At 49.7% G+C, this 20,191-nt stretch overlaps 1 long non-coding RNA gene across 3 annotated transcripts in view; it reads left to right on the top strand.

Annotated features, from left to right (window-relative positions):
* Nucleotides 1–1,783: 1,783 nt before the first annotated feature.
* LOC119975233 overlaps nucleotides 1,784–20,191 on the top strand; it is a 56,833-nt gene continuing 38,425 nt past the window's right edge. Inside the window, exons 1-3 of one of the 3 annotated variants that reach the window (XR_005462684.1) lie at nucleotides 1,784–1,842; nucleotides 13,038–13,149; nucleotides 16,591–16,786. This is a non-coding gene — a long non-coding RNA (uncharacterized LOC119975233). Of the gene's footprint in view, nucleotides 1,871–13,037; nucleotides 13,150–16,590; nucleotides 16,787–20,191 lie in introns of all 3 variants that reach the window. The other 2 variants (XR_005462682.1, XR_005462683.1) reach the window with 2 other exon arrangements.

The raw sequence follows: 20,191 nt of genomic DNA, 5'->3' as shown, positions 1-20,191 counted from the left end.
TGAAGTGATTAAGTCACGTCATCAACATAGGAACACAGGAACTCAGTCCCTCGAGCTTGGACAGCCATTCAAATACTTAATGGCTGCTCCTCTACCTTGAGGCCATTTTCCCTACACTATTCCTATATCCATTGTTATCTTTATTATCTAGAAATATAGAGATCTTTGTCTTGAATATAATCAATGGCTGATCCTCCACTGCCCTCTGGGGTAGAGAATTCTAAAGATTCACCATCCTCTGACTGAAGAAATTCCTACTCATCTCAGCCCTAAAGAATGTCCTACCTCTTATTCTGAGACTGTCCCCCCGGATCTAGATCCCACCCTCATCCACAGAACTATATACTTGGACCACCTGATGACACCATTGAAGAAATGCTTTTGCAGATTGCTGATGCTTTCGTTGCTGGTGTGGTGAGTGCTGCATGTAACTGGCACGTCACCGCGGGTTAAACACGCTGGAACTCAATGATGTTCACCCTTGATCTCCAGTGAAATATGTGGATGCCAGGATTTGTTTCCCGTGGGATTGGGCCGGGTGGGAGAGGCTGCACAGCTGCGGCTCCTGGACGGGGAATGGCACTGATACGTGGAACAAGCCACACATTGATGGACAGATCATTTCTACGACAACGTTCTGGACATGATAACACATTCTCAGACTTATCCTCAATTTCTGTTGAGGAACCTGTGAGGGGCGATACCGTGTGTGTTTTTTTTGTTGAAAATGAGCTGATATAGCTTTGTATTGGTACCAATATGGAATGGGTAACATTTCCTTGTTGTTTAATGGTCAATGTAATATGTCGAATGTAACATAGGTGATTTTCAAATCCTTGTTACTGTTAACCATTTAATAAACAAAATATTTTCAAGTGGTGCTGAAGGTTGTGTTTGCCTCTTGCAACTGCAAACGGCTGGAGACTGCTGTTGCTTCTATTTCTGGAAAGGGAGGATGGTAAGATGACGTGCTGCCTGGGCTAGAATAGGGGAAGGGAACTCTTTCCCTTTTCTGGCGCGCTCTGGGTCGGTGCAATTTTCCACTGCTGGGGAGTCTACTGCTGGGAGCTGCAGGAGGCGGATTGATCTGAATGAGCAACTTGATGAAGGTGTTGAAGAAATGCTTTTGCAAATTGCTGGTGATTTTATTGTGAGTGTGGTGAGTGTTGCATATCGACTAGCCCAACGCTCCGAGTCAGACACACTGGACGTCGAGGCTATTTTATTGCACCTTGAACCCCAGTGGAACATGTGGATACCGAGATTTGGTACTGATGATATTAGGCCTGTACAACAGACCCTCATGGACAGTGACTGATATACAAAACGACCGCTCAGCAGGGATCCTCCATCCTGTTTGTTTGGATTTCTTTGTACAAATGAACTGTTGTACCTTTGTGTTTGTACCGATATTCTGTAGCAAAAAAGTACTTGTGTAAGTATGGCACGGTGCCTTTTCATTGTTGATTTATGTACTGTTGGTTTCTGTTCCATTTCTATTGAGGAACCTGTGAGGGGCGATACCGTGTGTTTTTTGTGTGAGAATAAGCTGATCTAGCTTTGTATTGGTACCAATATGGAACGTGTTCCTTGTTGATTAATGGTAGTGTGATATGTGGAATGTTACATAGTTGATTGTCGAATCTTTGTTAATGTTGACCGTTTTTGCCAATAAAATCTACTCAAGTGCATTCTCATGGTTACATGTGCCATGTCTCAGACGATGATTATTACATCACAATTCAATCAACCTTTGAAGCCTGAACAGTTTGTTTGACCTCTACAAGCGTCAGCACCATAGAGGGAGCAGCCAACAATCAAACTCTCAGGAGCTGGGCTCAGGTACTGGAGATATCCTCACGACCAAAAAGTGAGTGTGTGGATCATGGGAGGGCACCTGAGCAGGGTCTCCCTAATGTTCCTGGCAAGGGTCTGGGGTCTAGGGGCTCCTGTTGTGGCCAGGGGTGAGGGTGCAGAGCGAGGTTTTCAAACACAACTGGCTCGGTGGATGGCACTCTGAGAGAAGGCGAGACACGCAAGGGTGGGGGAGGTTTGGGGGATTTGAGGGTCCCAGAGTGGAAGCCCGAACCGATTGTCGGTCTCTCTCCTTCTCCAATTCCTTACAGATACCAAAATGAATGTTGGTGTCGGTCCACAGTCTACCCTCGCGATGCTGATGGCAGCCCAGACGCTAGAGAAGGTGGCAGCAGCATCGACCTAGACCAGAGATAGCACCCCATATGCAAGGGTGAAGACCTGGCCACCCTTCAGGCCGTGGAGCGACCCAGAGGGGCACACCAGTGATAGCCCAAGGTGTACAGGCATCGTTGGTTTTTCAAGGAGATGACAGACAGCCTGTTCCGCAGGCGACTCCGTCTCGACAAAGAGACAGTGCGGCACCTGTGCCAAGTCCTCACGAACGTGTACCCCATGGAGGGAGAGAACATCTGCTCCCGGTGGCCATGAAGGTCATCGCAGCCCTGAACCTTTTTGTCACCGGTTCATTCCAGGGCTCAAGCGGCGACTTGTGTGGCCCTTTTCTTTTTAAAATTATTTTTCCAATCAAGGGGAAATTTAGCGTCCTTAATCCACCTAACCTGCACATCTTTGGGTTGTGGGGTGAGACCCACGCAGACATGGGGAGAATGTGCAAACTCCACCAAGACAGTGACCCGGGGCTGGGATCAAACCAGGGTCCTTGGCGGCGTGAGGCAGCAGTGCTAACCACTGTGCGACAATTTTCAAGCTTCAGGCACAAGTGCATCCCTGAGGTTACAGATGAGACCCAGTATGTCCGGGCAACTAACTATATCAACTTTGAGCTGGACCAAGCTCACCAAGATGGATTCCGTGCACCAGGGGCTGGTTTAGCTCACTGGGCTAAATCGCTGGCTTTTAAAGCAGACCAAGCAGGCCAGCAGCACGGTTCGATTCCCGTACCAGCCTCCCCGGACAGGCGCCGGAATGTGGCGACTAGGGGCTTTTCACAGTAACTTCATTGAAGCCTACTCGTGACAATAAGCGATTTTCATTTCATTTTCATTTCATTCTCCTCCAATGCCAGGATCCCCCAGGTCCAGGGGGTAATTGTGTCGCCTTGCGCGCACCAGGGCATCAGGGAGTTCCCTTCATGAACAGAAAGGGGTTCCACTCCTTGAATATCCAACTCGTGTGCAACCGCTACCTCCGGGTCAAGCGTGTGTGTGCATGCTTCCCAGGGAGCGTGCATGACAACTACACCCTGGGACTCAGAGATGCCTGGCATCTTTGGGAGACCTCTCAAGGATGACTGGTTGGCTCTTAGAGGTAAGGGCCCTGGCTGAGGTCCTGGCTTATGACGCCAGTGCGGAGGTCAGAGACCAATGTGGAGACCCAATATAACAAGATCTTCCCCCCCTTCCACAGTGCCCACTCAGTGATCCTCGATCTTCTTGATCTTACGTGATCTATTGTTATATCTAGGTGTGTCCCCAGGATGCACATCAGAGGTGAAGGCAGCCTGCTGCTTTTCACGCCCTGTGGCCTTCGATGCCCTTGGCGGATGTCCTCTGGAGGGCCTGGAACTGGAGGCCCCCAGCCGTCTTACCAGTGTCACTGGCGTTGCCATGCCACCCTGTTCTGCCCACTGCCCTTGAGATGCGCCGGTGTCAGGAGGGGGGATTTGGAAGAACAGGAGACCGCCAATATCTCCTTGGTGGCAGGCCCACGGTTGGCCTCCTGCACTTTCTCCTCCCTGACAGTGCCCGTAGGGCCCTTGGGGGCCTCCATGGGATGGAGAGGCAGCTGGAGTGAGCGCCAGCCTGTGTCATCTGGTTCCACCAGTCCTTGCCCCTTCCCATTGTCTGCACCATGATGTTGACACCCTCAGCGATGCTCCTTAGTGACTGGGCCATGCTCTGCAGTGCCCTGGCAATGTCTACATGGGCCTGAGATATATCCCTCAGCAACTGGTACATACCCTGGCATGTGGTTTGGTAGTCCAAATATGTCTGGGACACATACCCCAGTGACTGGTGTTGAGGCTCTCAACCATGGTCGTTGCAGACTGAGCAACACCTTGGGCACCACCACTCAACACTCTGGCGCCATGCTCCAGGTTTTCCACTGCGGTCGCCACCCTAGCAGTGTTGTCCTTGGTGCGACACATTGTCGGCAGCATCTCCTGCGCCCGTAGCCTTTGGGACTCCTCCAATCGGCGATGCCTTGCTGGAATGTCGCTGTCCTAGCATTTGCACAAGCTCTGGAGTAACCTTGGCCAGAGGTTTGCATCTGGCTGGAACCCAGCTGATCCTGGGATCCAGTAGATCTTCGACTGCTAACCCCTTTGGATGTTCCTGCCTCCACCTGATCTGCACCAGCAACTGTGCGGTGCTCACCAGATTGTGCCCCAGAAGCCTGTCCACTAATGTCACTCACTTATATGTGTGTCTCTGCACTGGTAGAAGGTGTGGGTAATATCTGTGACCCTTCAATGGGGGTTCCTTCAGCGCTCTCCTCCGCGATGTTCTCTTGGGTGGCGGGGGTGGGGGGGGGGATGACTCTGACCCAGCCTCATCAGATGGAGATCCCGTGAGAGATTAGACATGTGGTCAGTGAGAGGGAAGGACCATTTTGTCTGATGTGTGCAACTCACTTGAGACAGGTCGTCTGGGTGAAGGGGCAGTGTGGCCTCACCTCTGCGGCGTAGGCCTCTCTCGCTGTCGGTGACTGCTCTCTCCTCTGCAAACCCCGAGACCTGCAGTGCCCATTCCTCATAGGGGATGAGGACTGGGATCGCAGGTACCCTGCCCCCCGTCTTGGCCCTTTCACACCTTAATTTGGGCTATCTCCTCCTGCGGGGACAAAGTGAGGGCATTGTGAGGGGGGGTCTATGGCAGGCGGCAGGTGGCATGTGTGGGCACCACAACTGGACATGAAGGGGTTGTGCTGGTGGGTGCCAAAGAGTGCTGGGGGACAGGCACGAAGATCAAAGTGGGGAAGGTACGAGGTGTCAGCCGCTGATTTGGTGGGGGGTTGTGGAAGGTGGTTGGGAATTTGAGGGGTGGCAGGTGGAACCGATGCCAGGAGAGAGGTGGTAATTTAAAAAAAATTATTTTCAAAATATTTCCAATTTAGCGTGGCCAATCCACCTACCCTGCACATCTTTGGGTTGTGTGGGTGAGACCCACGCAGACACGGGGAGAATGTGCAAACTCCACACGGACAGTGACCGGGGGCCAGTACCGAACCTGGGTCCTCGGCGCCTTGAGGCAGCAGTGCTAAACACTGTGCCACCCTGTTGCCCCAAGAGGCGGTAACTTACCCTTGCAGCTCGGGGGAGGTCGTTTGTCTTCTTCCTGCATTGGATCGCGGTCTTCCTGGTCATGCTGCCTGAACTGACAGCTGGTATCCCTGCCTCCCAGGTGGCATTGGTGGCCCTGCTGCTGGCTCTCCCACCCCCTCAGTTAAAAAGGATGCCCGTTTCCCCTCCACAGCGTCCGGAAGCCTGGCCAGACCTACATCGCCATAGCAAGGAGCAGGTCCTCGCGCAGCCATGCCCGCGTGTTGACAGCATTGCGAATGAATTCTGAGGTACGAATCAGACGGTGAGGCAGCCAGGAGTGGCGAGAGGTCCGTTGGAGCTCATTTCCGTTAAATACTGGCCGCGATTTCGCCAACTCTGCTGTCGAGAAACATCCTGCCAATCATGCCCAGAATGACACTTCGAAATGTTTCCGTTACATCGCACTCAACATTCCATCTGCCATCTACTTGCCCACTCACTTAGTTTGATTAAATCCCCTCTTTGCATCCTCCTCACAACTCACATTCACACTTAGTTTTGTGTCGACACCAACCTGTTTTCCGTCCGTTAACCAATTCTCAATCCATGCCAGCATATCACCCCCAATCCAATGTTCAAATTTTGCTTATTAACCTCCCGTGTGGGGTCTTATCAAAAGCCTTCTGAAAATTCAAATACACCACATCTGCTAGTTCCCTCCTTTTATGCTGGCGAGAATTCCGGTCTCACGCTGGCGCATGGGTTTCCCGGCGACAAGGGGTGCAGTCAACGGGAAATCCCCTTGACAACGGCGGGACCGATATTCCCACTGGTAGGCTGCCTTCCCTGCTGGAAAACTCACGGCGGGTTGGTCAGTACATCCTGCATATGATTGGCCTTTCAGAAATTCACGTCGACTCTGCCTAATCCAAGTGTCCAGTTATCACATCCTATATCATTTTCCCTACTACTAGAAAGTCAGACAGATCTGAGTGTGCAGGTCTACAGATCTTTGAAGGTGGCAACACAAGTGGACAAGGTAGTCAAGAAAGCAGACGGAATGCTTGCCTTCATTGGACAGGCCATCCAGTATAAAAACTGGCAAGTCATGCTAAAGTTGTATAGAACCTTGGTAAGGCCGCACTTGGAATACTGCGCACAATTCTGGTTGCCACACTACCAGAAGGATGTGGAGGCTCTGGAGAGGGAGCAGAGGAGGTTTACCAGGATGTTGCCTTGTCTGGAGGGTGTTAGCTACGCGGAGAGGCTGAATAGACTCGGACTGTTTTCATTAGAAAGACGGAGGTTGAGGGGTGACCTGATAGAGGTCTACAAGATTATGAGGGGAGTGGATAGAGTGGATGGGCAGGCACTCTTTCCCAGGTTGGAGGGAAGGGTGGAGGGATCAGTCATCAGGGGGTATAGGTTTAAGGTCCATAAGGCAAAGTTTCGAGGGGATGTGCGAGGCAGGTTTTTTACACAGAGGGTGGTGAGTGCCTGGAAAGCGTTCCCAGGGGAGGTTGTGGAAGCAGATACATTAACAGTGTTCAAACGGCATCTTGACAAACATATGGATAGGATGGGTTTAGAGGGGTACGGCACAAGGAAGTGCTGAGGGTTTTGCCAAAGGTTGGTATCATGACCGGTACAGGCTTGGAGGTCCGAAGGGCCTGATCCTGTGCGTATTGCTCTGTGTTCTTTGTATTGATATCAAGCTAACAGGTCTGTCATTCGCAGTTTTCTCTCTACAACCTTTCTTAAGTAATGGGGTTACAATTGCTACCTTCCAATCTGCAGGAACCGTGTTGCAAAACCTGGCTCTGTACAAATGTGTCATAGTGTCAGCCGTGGCTCTGTGGGTAGCAATCTCACCTCTGAGTCAGAAGGTTGCATGTGCAAGTCCCACTCTTGGACGTGAGTGCACAAATCAAGGCTGCCACTCCAGTGAAGTAGTGAGGGCGTGAGGCACTGATAGCACCACTACCTCTTAGACGGGATGCCAAACCCTCTCAGGCAGACACAAGGGATCCCACAGCATTAATTTGAAGACATAGGAGATATAACCATTATCCTGACCAATATTCATCCCTCAATCAACACCTGGTAATTAACATAAAATTTACAGTGGCGAAGGAGGCCATTCGGCCCATCAGGTCGGCCCCGGCCCTTGGAAAGAGCGCCCTACTTAAACCCACACCTCCACCCTATCCCTGCAACCCAGTAACCCCACCTATCCTTTTTGGACACTAAGGGCAATTTAGCGTGGCCAATCCATCAAAACCTGTACATCTTTGGACTGGGAGTAAACTCCGGAGCACCCGGAGGAAACCCACGCAGACACGGGAGAAGGTGCAGACTCCGCACAGACAGTGACCCAAGCCGGGAATTGAACCTGGGACCCTGGAGTGTGAAGCAACAGTGCTAACCGCTATGCTACCAATGCTGCCCAATTATCACATTCCTGTTTGTGGGAGCTTACCATGCACAAATTGGCTGTCGCATTTCCTATGATTAAACAGTGAAACTACTTAATTTGCCTGTAAAGTGCTTTGGAATGTCCAGCGGTCATGGGAGGAGTTATAGAAAGGCCAGTCTGTATAACAATTGAATATTCACCGGGGCTAATGCTTGATATTTTAGCACTTGTACATCCAGGATCTTTTTTTTTAAAATAAAAAGCATAACTCACCTTTTACTCATGTTGCAGACTCTCACACACACACAGGGCAAACAGGATCGGTGGGTGGGGGGGTTGCTGGGGGAGGGGGAGACAGGAGGTGGATGGGGCAGATTGAAGGTGGAGGTATCCCCAAACTGGAGCAGGCAGTGGAGGACCAGACATGGTTTGGGGGCAGCAGCCTGTTGCTCAGTGCTGTTGCCTGGCAACACGACTGACACTCGGCAGGTGCCTGTCACACCAAGTGCATGACAGTGGTTAGCTCGGCACCTGATGGTTCAGTCTGCTTGTTTCCATGGCAGCCACCACATGACAGCCCGAAGCCGTCTGCACCTGCCCTGTGGGAGATAAAGGTATAGTTCTCAACCCTTACCAATTGCTGAGGTGTACAGTGGGGAATAATACCCACCGTCAAGAAGAAAACATTTCAATATTAATTGAAAACACATTATAAATGCAAGCCTGTAATCTGAATCCCATTAGTGCTAATGAAAACAATAATGTACGTTGTAAGGCAACAAAGAGTGGTGCAGATTTATACTATTTAAAAATGACTGTTCTGAAATGGAAATTAAGTTTTATTTTATATAAAGAGCTGAACTAGATAACACCCATTGTGGGTATAATCTTAGGTAACATATCAGTGCTCCAGAAAACATATCGCTCTGATCTAGCTGGTCAGTATATAATGCCAAATGCTCCTTGACAGTGCAATGGTTAAGTGTGATACTCAGTGCTCCTTCGTCTCAGCTATGTAGATAGGGGAAGTCCCACGAGCGCAGCCTGCACCGGAGCAACTGCACTAATGCTGCAATTACCCATAAGGTTCCTGATTTCAGAAGAGAGTGAAATCAGAAACGGGGATCTCTGCTTTGGATCATGATCAGCGAGCACCTTTTGGAAGTGAAAAGGAAACAGTCCTGGGAAAATAGTATCAATTGTGCGGCCCATGATTAATTTTTGGCCACAGCATCCCTCCCCACTCCCCCCTTCACCCAACAACCATCACCCAGGATTTCTTCCCTCTGTTCCTTAACAGGGCTGATTCTTGCTGGTGTGTACTTCTACCGACACCTGATTCACCACAGGACCGTTCTCAAATGACCATTCACAGCCTTGCTGGAACAGATACTCTCCCATGCGGGGTCAGAGGAGGGCGGTACGTCCGGGTTATCTGGTCAGATCATGGGGGAAGAGCGGGTTTTGGTTGAGTAGGTGAAGACTGTTTTGTTATGTTCTTGACGTAGCATAAGCTGCTTCCTTGATGTGCACTCTGACAAAGGAAGGTTCAGACTTGGAGATGGCTTTAACACATTTATTAAACTGTTAACGATTCTCCTACTTGGATTCGACTCTTCTGTTAATCCTGCTATAGCTACTCAGACTGACGAACCAGTCTGCTACAATCCACGTGGTGGGTGTGATGTGTTTCAAATCAACCCTGTGTACTCACTAAGTGTCTCCACTGGAAAGAGAAGGATCATGTGTGCTGTGCCCTTATATATGGGTAGCCCCCTTGTGGTAGTGTCACCTCTGTGTGTGTCTTGACTGCCCGTTGGTCGTGTCCTATCTTACTGACCTATTGGTTGAATGTGTCATGATGTTTCTGGTGCTCCCTCTAGTGTCTATCTAGTCTAAGTGTATTTACATTAACCCGTTGTGTATTTACAGTGATGAATATCACCACACCTCCCCCCCCCCTTTTTTCATCTTACATAATTTCTGTACAGTGTTAAAGAAAATTGAACAAAAACAGGCAGATAAGTGATGCTATGTACAAGTTATGATGACTGTGATGACTATACAATAGTACACAAGACCAAACAATAGTTGTGATGACTTTGAGGATAAGACAATAAAAATAAAAGTTATGAGTCCAATAGTTCATGAATTTATATGGTCTGGATAAGAAGTGTCAATGGTGACGTTGTCATTCCCTTGTGAACGCCATCAGTGTCCTGGTGCTTGGTCATCAGGAGGTGTTCAAGTGTCCAAATCACTTCATTGACTGATTTGGAGACTTTTTTTTTCGATGCTTATGGTAGTAATTCTTGATGGCATCTGTCCTGAAAGCCAGATTGCCTGTTGGTAGTGTAGCAAATGTGAATTGGGAAGATGCATCGTCCTGCCGTGGTATGTCATTGTACTGAGCTGAGCAGTAACAGTGTCCCGCAGTTGCAGAGTTGTACCATGTTGGACCAGTTGTAGTTCCATTGTTGTTGTTTTTGTCGTGCTTGCTGTCGGCGTTGTTGCCTCTGGTACGCTTCTTGTTATTATCTTTGATATGGTTTTCATAGGTTGTGTTGGTTGGTTTTGTTGTCGTGTTTGCTGCACTCAAGGACCACACTCTGTGGATAATACGAGTCCTTCACAGTTACTCGTGTCAGCGTGCTTTGTGGCATCTGCTGTTTCCTTGAGCGTGCCGTCACTGAGTTTGTGGCGCTCCCCATCTGGAGTCATGTCCGGCTTACTGGAATCAGCTTTGGCTTGTCGATGCTCCCCGTCTGGAGCCCTTTCTGGTTCACCTGAGTCAGCTTTGGCTTGTCGATGCTCCCTGTCTGGAGTCTGGTCTGGTTCACCTGAGTCAGTTTTGGCTTGTCGATGCTCCCCGTCTGGAGTCTGGTCTGGTTCACCTGAATCAGCTTTGGCTTGTCGATGCTCCCCGTCTGGAGTCTGGTCTGTTTCACCTGAGTCAGCTTTGGCTTGTCGATGCTCCCCGTCTGGAGCCCTTTCTGGTTCACCTGAGTCAGCTTTGGCTTGTCGATGCTCCCCGTCTGGAGCCCTTTCTGGTTCACCTGAGTCAGCTTTGGCTTGTCGATGCTCCCTGTCTGGAGTCTGGTCTGTTTCACCTGAGTCAGCTTTGGCTTGTCGATGCTCCCCGTCTGGAGCCCTTTCTGGTTCACCTGAGTCAGCTTTGGCTTGTCGATGCTCCCCGTCTGGAGCCCTTTCTGGTTCACCTGAGTCAGTTTTGGCTTGTCGATGCTCTCCGTCTGGAGCCCTTTCTGGTTCACCTGAATCAGGTTTGGTTTCTTGATGCTCGCCATCCGGAGTCATTTCAGGTTCATTTGCATCTTCTGAGGTTTCTTGATGCTCCACGTCCGGAGTCAAAACATTCAGGAATTCATTTGCTTGTGGAGAGGCTCGAGCAGATGAGGATTGAATTAACGTGGTGTCACCGGAGTCACCAGTAGTCTCACTGTGATTGTCGAGTGCCTCTGTACACACTAGCTGAGGTCTGTCACGTTGCACATCATGTATGGGAAGTGGGATGCCGTCGTCACTTGTCGCACATACAGTGGGTAGAGTCTCAGTGTCTTCTTGTCGTTCACTTGAGCGTGGTAGACTGTCAGAGTCTTCTTGCTGTGCACTTGAGTATGGCAGACTGTCATAGTCTTTCTGTTGTTCACTTGAGCGTTGTTTTGTCTGCTGCTCGTTGCTCAGAGGAGGTTGCTGGACCCTCATGGTCTTGTTCATGCAAGGACTGCGCTCTGGAGTCTTGCATTCCTTCCATCGTAGAGTCTGCCCACGAGCTCGCTGTGGAGGCTTGTGTCACTGGAGCCACTTTCTGTGTGGAGACATGCAGTTGACTCCCTGTGGAGTCATTCATCGCTTTCTGTGTGGAGTCAGGGACTCTTCGTGGTGCGTGGACCACGCTGTGTGTGGCAGCAGGCAGCTCTCTGTGGGCTTGTACCGCTCTCTGTCTCTTGGCGTCAGGCTGCAGCATAATCCTGCACTCAGAGTCGGGATGTCATATATGCTGGGCTGAGGATTCCCCAATCCAAAGAACTCGTCATCAGGGTCTTCAATGTAAAACACGTCTACTTGCGGTACGGATTTGGTACTGGGGTAGCCACCTCCCAAGGTGAAATCTTCGCCTGAGTCGTTGTGTACAAAAAACATATCATCTTCTAGGGCGGTGCTAACTGCTTGTTGCAGGGTTCTGCGGAGGTTACTTTCAGCTACTGGTCGAATTTCAGGCATTGTGCTGTCGTTCCAGGTGAAAGAATCTGGTTTTGAGGCTTTAAAATTTTTTTTCTTGTTTTGGGACACTTCCCCTTTAAGTGGGCGTGGTCCAGGGCCTCTGATGTCACGAAGCTTGTGACGTAGAGCGTAGGAAGGGATTGCGCAGATCGCTGTTCTTTTACTTGGGGCTTCTCCGCATGCACAAACGGACCTTCCCATTCTGTGCACTGTTCGCGCAACTGCGCATGTGCTACACCTTTTCCAAGATGGCCCCCAATCAAAACTGCCGTTTTCTGCAATGAAAAGCCTACCTTCCCCTCGTGGTCTGTACTGGCGCCTCTTTTACTGTTTTTTCTTGTATGCTCCTCACAGAATTCTTGGAATATGTCCAGGACTGCCTGGAAGTCGCTTTTGTTTTGCCCATTTGAGTATTTGAAGGTCTGGAAGATTTCAGCTGCTCTTGGACCCGCGATGGTAAGTAGAAGCTTTATTTTCTCTGCATCCGTCACTCTATCTAAGTCGGACGCTACCAGGTCGATCTCGAGTCTCTGCCTGAACTCACGCCAGTTTTCAATGAGATTGCCTTGGTACTGAGCTGCTGTGGAACCTGAATCTCGAACATCATCTTGCTTAGGTGCCGTTGCTCGTTGTCACTGTTTGCTGAGTTGTAACTATATGGATTTAACAGTCATTCACTGGTACCATGTTTTGTTATGCTCTTGAAGTAGCATAAGCTGCTTCCTTGATGTGCACTCTGACAAAGGAAGGTTCTGACTTGGAGATAGCTTTAACACATTTATTAAACTGTTAACGATTCTCCTACTTGGATTTGACTCTCCTGTTAATCCTGCTTTTGCTACTCAGACTATCTAACCAGTCTGCTACAATCCACGCGGTGGGTGTGATGTGTTCAATCAACCCTGTGTACTCACTAAGTGTCTCCACTGGAAAGAGAAAGATCATGTGCGCTGTGTCCTTATATGTGGGTAGCCCCCTTGTGGTAGTGTCACCTCTGCGTGTATCGTGAATGCCCATTGGTAGTGTCCTATCTTACTGACCTATTGGTTGAATGCCTGTGTGTCATGTGTGCTCCCTCTATAAGTGTATTTACATTCACCCCTTGTGTATTTGCAGTCATGCATGTCACCACAAAGACCAGATGGGACAAGGAGCCGGGTCCCATTTTGGAGGGAGAGGTGTGGAGTGAGTCCCTCCACAGGGTGAACGCTACGTCATCCTGCACGAGGTTAAGTTTGATACAGCTAGGTCCAAACGGTGGCGCAGTGGTTAGCATTGCTGCCTCACGGCGCCGAGGTCCCAGGTTCGGTCCCGGCTCTGGGTCACTGTCCGTGTGGAGTTTGCACATTCTCCCCGTATTTGCGTGGGTTTCACTCCCACATCCCAAAGATGTGCAGGGTAGGTGGATTGGCCACGCTAAATTACCTTTTGATTGGACAAAAATGAATTGGGTACTCTAAATTTATTTTTAAAAAGAAAAAAGAAAAGTTTGATACAGCTCAAGGTGGTGTTCAGGGCACACCTCACCAAGGACAGAATTAGTTGATTTATTGAGGGGTTGTGGATAGGTGTGAGCAGTGCTCGAGAGGGCCTGTAAATCATGTGCACGTGTTCAGGTCCTGCCCAAAATTGGTGGGTTTTTGGGGATCTATTTTCAACACCAGGGGCTGGATTCTCCTTTTTAGCGGCAGAGTGTTGACTCCATCGTAAACGCCGGAGCGTTTTACAACGGCGTCATCTGGCCATTAGGAGCTGCAATCCCCCAACCCACAGGGGGCCAGCATGACACTGGATTGCTTCATGCTGTTCCAGATGCTCATATGGGCGCCAGTCCGCCCATGCAGCTACAGCCGGCGCGGGTCCACGCATGCGCATGGGTTGCCTTCTCCATGCCGGCCCCCGGGCAACATGGCGGAGCCCTACAGGGGCTCGGTGCGCAGGAACATAGGCTCCCCCCCCCGAATTAGCCCGACGGCCGATCGGTTGCCCCCAATCACGGGCCTGGCCACCGTTGAGGCCCCCCCGGAGTCCGAACCCCCCTCTCCCTCCATCAGTACAGCCCCCACAGCCAGAACACCGAGGTCCCGCCGGGTAGGACCACACGCGAGCGACGTGGGCAGGACTCGGCCGAACCTGGCGGGCATTCAGCCCGGAGAACCGCCGGGGGGGCCGCGTTGAGCGGCCTCCGACTGGCGCCATTGGCAACTGGAGAATCAGCAGCCCGGCATCAGAGTGGCGTTGCGTGGTTCGCGCCCCCCTCCCCCCCCCGGCAATTCTCCGATCTGGCGTGGCATCAGAGAATCCCGCCCCCAAATCGGCCATTTTAAATGTGGATTTAGAGTCCTGCCCATTAGTAGCGATATTTGGAGTGTCAGACTAGCCGGAATTGAGGACAGGTGTGATGGCGGATGCTTTGGCCTTTGCTTCATTGTTGGCTTGGTGGCAGATTTAGCTGAGATGGAGACAGCGCCGCAGTGTGGCTGGGTGATTTAATGGAGTTCTTGCACCACGAGAAGGTTAAGGTCATGGAGAGGGGAACGATTGATGGGTTTTATCATCAATGGCGACAGTTTATATTGTATTAAAAATATTTTTATTAGTGTCACAAATAGGCTTTAAATTAATACTGTAGTGACGGTACTGTGGAAAACCCCCACACTCCGGCGCCTGTTTGGGTACACGGAGGGAGAATTCAGAATGTCCAATTCACCTAACAAGCACGTCTTTCGGAACTTATGGGAGGAAACCGGAGCACCCGGAGGAAACCCACACAGACACGGGGAGAACATGCAGACTCCGCACAGACAGTGATCCAAGCTGGGAATCGAACCCAGGTTCCTGGTGCTGTGAAGCAACAGTGCTAACCACGGTGCTCCCGTGCCTATTTCAAGAATCTGGTCACTGTTAGCTATTGGGTAGAATGTTATGTTGGGGGGATTATAATTGGTGGTGGGGTATTTTCTTTGATGTGTTTATTGTGGTTGCTGATGCATGTGTTATTGTTTGATTGATGTTTATATATAAAACGTTACAAATTTAATTAAAATATTTTCCAAAAAAAATGAGCATGAGTTCAACCTGATTCTACCTTCTACAACTTCGGAATGTAGAAAGCAATTCTATTATCCCTACCGTCATCCCAACAGAGACCAGTTAATTCAGCCAAGGCCTGGAATTGAGCCTGGGGCCTTCTGTATTTCCCAGCAGCATTGTGTTTATCTAGGGAGCTCATTAATGTTTTGTTTTAAAGTTGCAATTTATGCTACACTCTGTGAGATTTTTCCCTCATGACAACCAGATGCATACAGCCCAAACCCTCTGACTGGGTAGAGTGGAGTCAGTTGCAATATCAGATGACAACGTAGGAATTATTGACACACCTCCTGTCTGTGTCAAACATTTCACAGGAGGAAACAATATCATTTCTAATTCTCACTATTTAAAAAAATTAAACATTTTTGCTTTTGCTTTGCCCACGAATGTAAACATGCCGTAGAAAATTATGCAATGGATAACTTTTTTTAAAAATTCCTTTTGCATGGTTGACCTCTATAATTCAATCACAACGAGATGTAGGTCATCCTCAATCACATAATATAAATCCAATTGCTCGAACCATTGTTCACTGCCTGGTAACTAGTCACAAGAGGGTGTCCTCAATTTTTTGAACTGTCTTTCGATCAAAGCACAAATATTTAAGACGCCTACTGGTGTCCTAAATTAGGTTGTGGGGATTGTGGAATGTTTAATTCAGCTTGTGTTCATAGTCATAGAACGACAAGCAATAACCCCCTGCAGAAACTATTTTTGTTCCTTTAGAATCAGAACAAAGTCAAATTTGCATATTGTGGGCGCCTTCAATTCAAATTAGCTTAAAGTGGACCTTTGTTTATTTAATTCATGGCAAGGTCCATCTCCACTGATGCATCACCTCACGTGGAACTGAGCCAGTTTATTAATCAGGAATCTCCCTACTAGGTTCCAATCTCAGTGTGTGTCGCCAGTAACAGGAATATAGTGAGTGCTGGATTTGACCCCCACTGTCTCCTGCATTAGGGAAGACGCCAGTCATCCAGGGGTTCCCACGTCTCATCATTTTCCATTGACCTTTGCTGCAAGGTTGTGCAAGCTGGACATCAGGCGAGGACAGGACTGGGCTCAGATGACCAACCCCCAGTCCACCACCTCCCCCATGGCCTGTGGGCATTCACTTTCTAAGTCTCTCAAACGAAACATGGGCAAGTCACCGAAGGAGAGCTGACATCCATTGAACTCTAAATCAGCATCTTTGGGAGGGGTAAGGGAGAGAATAGGAGGGAAAAAAAGAATGAAAATGATAGTCTGTGGCAAGCTTCTTTATGTACGATCGTAGCCATGATGTGGAGATGCCGGCGTTAAAGTCCTCACCTGATGAAGGAGCTACGCTCCGAAAGCCAGTGATTCCAAATAAGACTGTTGGACTTTAACCTAATGTTGTAAGACTTCTTGCTGTACCTTATAAAAAACAATGATAGATATCCACATAATCTGTTTATATTAAATTCACATTGCATCTGAATGTAATTCCTGAAATGATCAGTGAAATGTTTAACACAACTGATCAATTGAAATATATTTCTTGTTTAGTTCAATAATGTGTGTGTGTGTTCCTTATTTTAATTGCTTCCAGGGAGAAAATAGTTGGTTTTGTTCATCAATTTATGACAATGTGCGATGTGATATCTGGGAGATGATATTCCACTGAAGGAAAAGTTTCAATGGGCTACCTGCCAATTACTTCTCTCAATAACAGTCCAGAGCAAACAAAAACAAAAAACGTTACCTAATGTCATCCTTCAGAAAGAAAGATTGCAAGTTAATCTAAGGTAAGAACATTAATTGCACCGGCTTCGAGCACCATGCATTGCATATTATGTTTATGTGTTATACTACCAAATAACGAGGATTAAAATAAATTTGAAAATGATCCAAAATGAACAGCTTTGTAGCTTTTATTAACTAGAAGTGAAGGAGGCCGAGGGGGAACTGGGTGACATAGAATGTGTGCACAGCCAAAGAAGCAGCCAATAGCTCATCATGTGTCTAGTGTGTGAGACAGAAGATTGAAGACATTGGAATAAGTATCAGTCAGAGATTAGCTGGAGGATGGGGTAGATCTTTACATAGATGAAAATGCAACACATGATGCTTCAAGAGAGTGGCATCTTACTATTGTAATTTAATTATGCTTTGGCATTCTTCTGATATAAGACATGAAAGTCGTCTATTTTTACTGCTGTTTCAGTTCAACACATGAGGAATATTAATGCCAATGAACCCAACTTTCTGTTGCTGAAAACTAGCTTGTAAGCGCTCCAGCGGCACAGACCATTTTTCACTCCAGATCTTCAACCTTTCTGAAGAAAGAAAATGAGTGGGCCGGGTTATTGCCATCAGTCTGGCAGGGCGGGGCCTGATGGAACCGGCAAGGGCGTTTCCACAGAGATCCAAGTGTGCCATCTTTAAAGGGCCCCCCAATCAGAAATGAACATCAACTGCACCCTGCCCAACGCCCCCTCCCCCCCCCCCCCAACAATCATTGGGCTCTCTCTCCCCCACCACCACCACCCCCCATAATTATCAGGCTGTCTCTCTCCCCCCTCACAATAATTAGGCTCTACTCCTCCCCCCCACCCCACAATCATCGGGCTCTCTCTCACCCACTCACCCCATAATCAGAAGACTCCCCCCCCCCCCCCCCCCCATACAATCATCGGGCTCTCTCTCCACCCCACACACCAAGGAAGTATGGCCAGCGTTCCCCCACCCCCTCACTGCCGGCAAACCTCACCCTATGCCTGCAAGTTCCCCCTCTCAAAGGCCTCGGCGCTCTTCGACAACACCCAACACACATTACGGGTACCCTCCCTCATGTGGCTCCCCAAAGGTCCCGCTTCCAAACTTTGCCACAGATTGGGACTGCCAGGTTGGGCACAGTGCCACCCTGTCAGTGCCACCAGACAGCATCACCCTAGAAGCGCCAACCTGTGCCAGGGGAAGTGCCAGCGCACCTACCGGGGATATAGCTCTCCCTGGGGGCTATACTTACCTTTGTACCCCGGAGGGATCGCCTCGACTGAATCTCATGTTTAAAAGGCCGTTGTGAACCTCACCGATGTGCTGTCACATTTGCAAAGTTTAAATATTCAGTGATGGGGGATCATGTGGTGGGGCGGCTGGCTAATCATATTCAAATTTATTCACAGCCATGAAAATGAGGTTCCCGCCCTTTGTGGGTGTGAACCTCATGGTGAGGGGCGTGAAAAATTAGGAAACACAATCTCTTTGGAGAGAATTGCGTTTCCCGAAGCTCTCTGGATTTTCCACCCACGTTGCTGTTCTCTCTGACGGCGAACAAAGGCTGAAAATTGCCCCCCCCACATGAGTCTCAATAGGCTTTTCCATTGACTTCAATCTTCTCCTTTTACTTACTTACTTACCTTCTACTTACTTACCCACTCTGCCTCGGTGATTTTCATTAGGTTCTATGGAGGTATTGAAATAAAGTTGTGTAGTTTAGTAGTTACTGAAAATCTATTGTAGCGAGAAGCAGCAATGAGAGTCGTTACACTTGCAGATCAAGAAAATATAATACAGCTGTGAACCATTCAGCGTTTGTCCTCTGGCGTCTTAGAAATGGTGCTGCACAGAGACACCTAAGGGCTCCAATGCTTCTCACTGGCAGTAAAGACCTATGTTGTGCAATCATTCCATTTTGTTGCTCAGGAGTTATTTGATCTTTCTATTCTGTGAGATTAATAATAAAATAGAATCCATTTACACACTTTTTATGAAATAATTGTATTGAATAATAATATCATGCACCAAGGCAGAAGAAAGTTTCCTTCTACCTTTACAGAATGGAAAGGATTTTTGTCCAGTTTAGCTGGGTTGCAATATTGAGGGCGAAATTCTCCGCACCCGCGGAAAGTCGGCAAACCGTCGTAAAAATCGGGACCGTTTTACGACGGTCGCGAAGGCTTCATTTCCCGACGGATTCACTTCCTGGAAATGGGCTAGTAGCGCGGCCGCGTCAATTACGTGCGTGATGACGACGGAACGCGACGACGACACGAACCCGCCCATGTGACGCCGCCCGACGCCGTAAAAAGGCGCGGGCGACCACAGAATCTGTCGGGCAGGATGTCGGAGCCGAGGAGAGCTGCTCCTCGCTTTGTAGATGCAGACGTCGAGGCGCTGCTCGATGCCGTGGAGCAGAGGAGGGGCATCATCCGCCCGCGGAGAGGGCATCGCCAACCTGCCAGCACGGTACGCCAGGCCTGGCGTGACGTGGCTGCTGCCGTCAGTGCTGTGGGGCAGACCCCTCGCTCAGCAGAGCAATGTCGAAAGAAGCTACACGACCTCACCAGGTCTGCCAGGGTAAGTGCCATGAGGGTGCCCCCTAGTCACAACCATCCCTCCCCCTTAACTGCCCGGGGGGGGGGGGGGGGGGGGGGGGGGGGGGGGGGAGAGAGGGATTGGGGCAGAGTTATTTGAGGGTGGTTCACAAAGTTGTCACAGACCCAGCGCTCTGGCCCCGAGGAGAGATGCAATCGTCTGATGACAACTTGCCCCTCCCAAACTGTGCCAGTATCTGAACGGACTGCTGATACCTACCGTTTTGTAATGATCTACCTATGTTCCCTCCCCCAACAGGCCAAGGCCGGTCATAACCACCGTGAGCGGCACAAGACTGGAGGGGGTTCGCCCAACATGCACCCCCTCAACACCTTTGAACAGAGGGCACTGGACCTTGTTGGGGGGTCTGCCACCCACGATATCGCGCAATGCGAGGTTGGCGGAACTGCAGCAAGTGAGACAACCCTCCCTGACAAACACCCCCCCCCCCCCCTCCCCCATCCTCTGTCCCTTCACAAACCCTGCCCACTGGGACACCTCCCCCATCCTCTGTCCCTTCACACACCCTGCCCACTGGGACACCTCCCCCATCCTCTGTCCCTTCACACACCCTGCCCACTGGGACACCTCCCCCATCCTCTGTCCCTTCACACACCCTGCCCACTGGGACCGTCCAGCGGCCTGCCGAGCAAATCGAAATAACCCGTCTCATTCTCTTCCCTAGGACGTGATGCCCAACGACCAGGTCCGTCTGGCTGCAGACGGAGACAGGAATCTGCCGCCACCTCACCCGGGGCCTCACAACAGAGGGTGCCCGATCAGCGGGCAGCCCTATCCGCCCCAACCCAATCTGCGGACCAGGACGCACAGAG

The sequence above is a fragment of the Scyliorhinus canicula genome, chromosome 12, assembly GCF_902713615.1.
Source record: "Scyliorhinus canicula chromosome 12, sScyCan1.1, whole genome shotgun sequence".
NCBI classification, from domain to species: domain Eukaryota; kingdom Metazoa; phylum Chordata; class Chondrichthyes; order Carcharhiniformes; family Scyliorhinidae; genus Scyliorhinus; species Scyliorhinus canicula.
The sequence above is the reverse complement of the archived record's forward strand: the minus strand, read 5'-3'. Positions and strand labels throughout refer to the sequence as shown.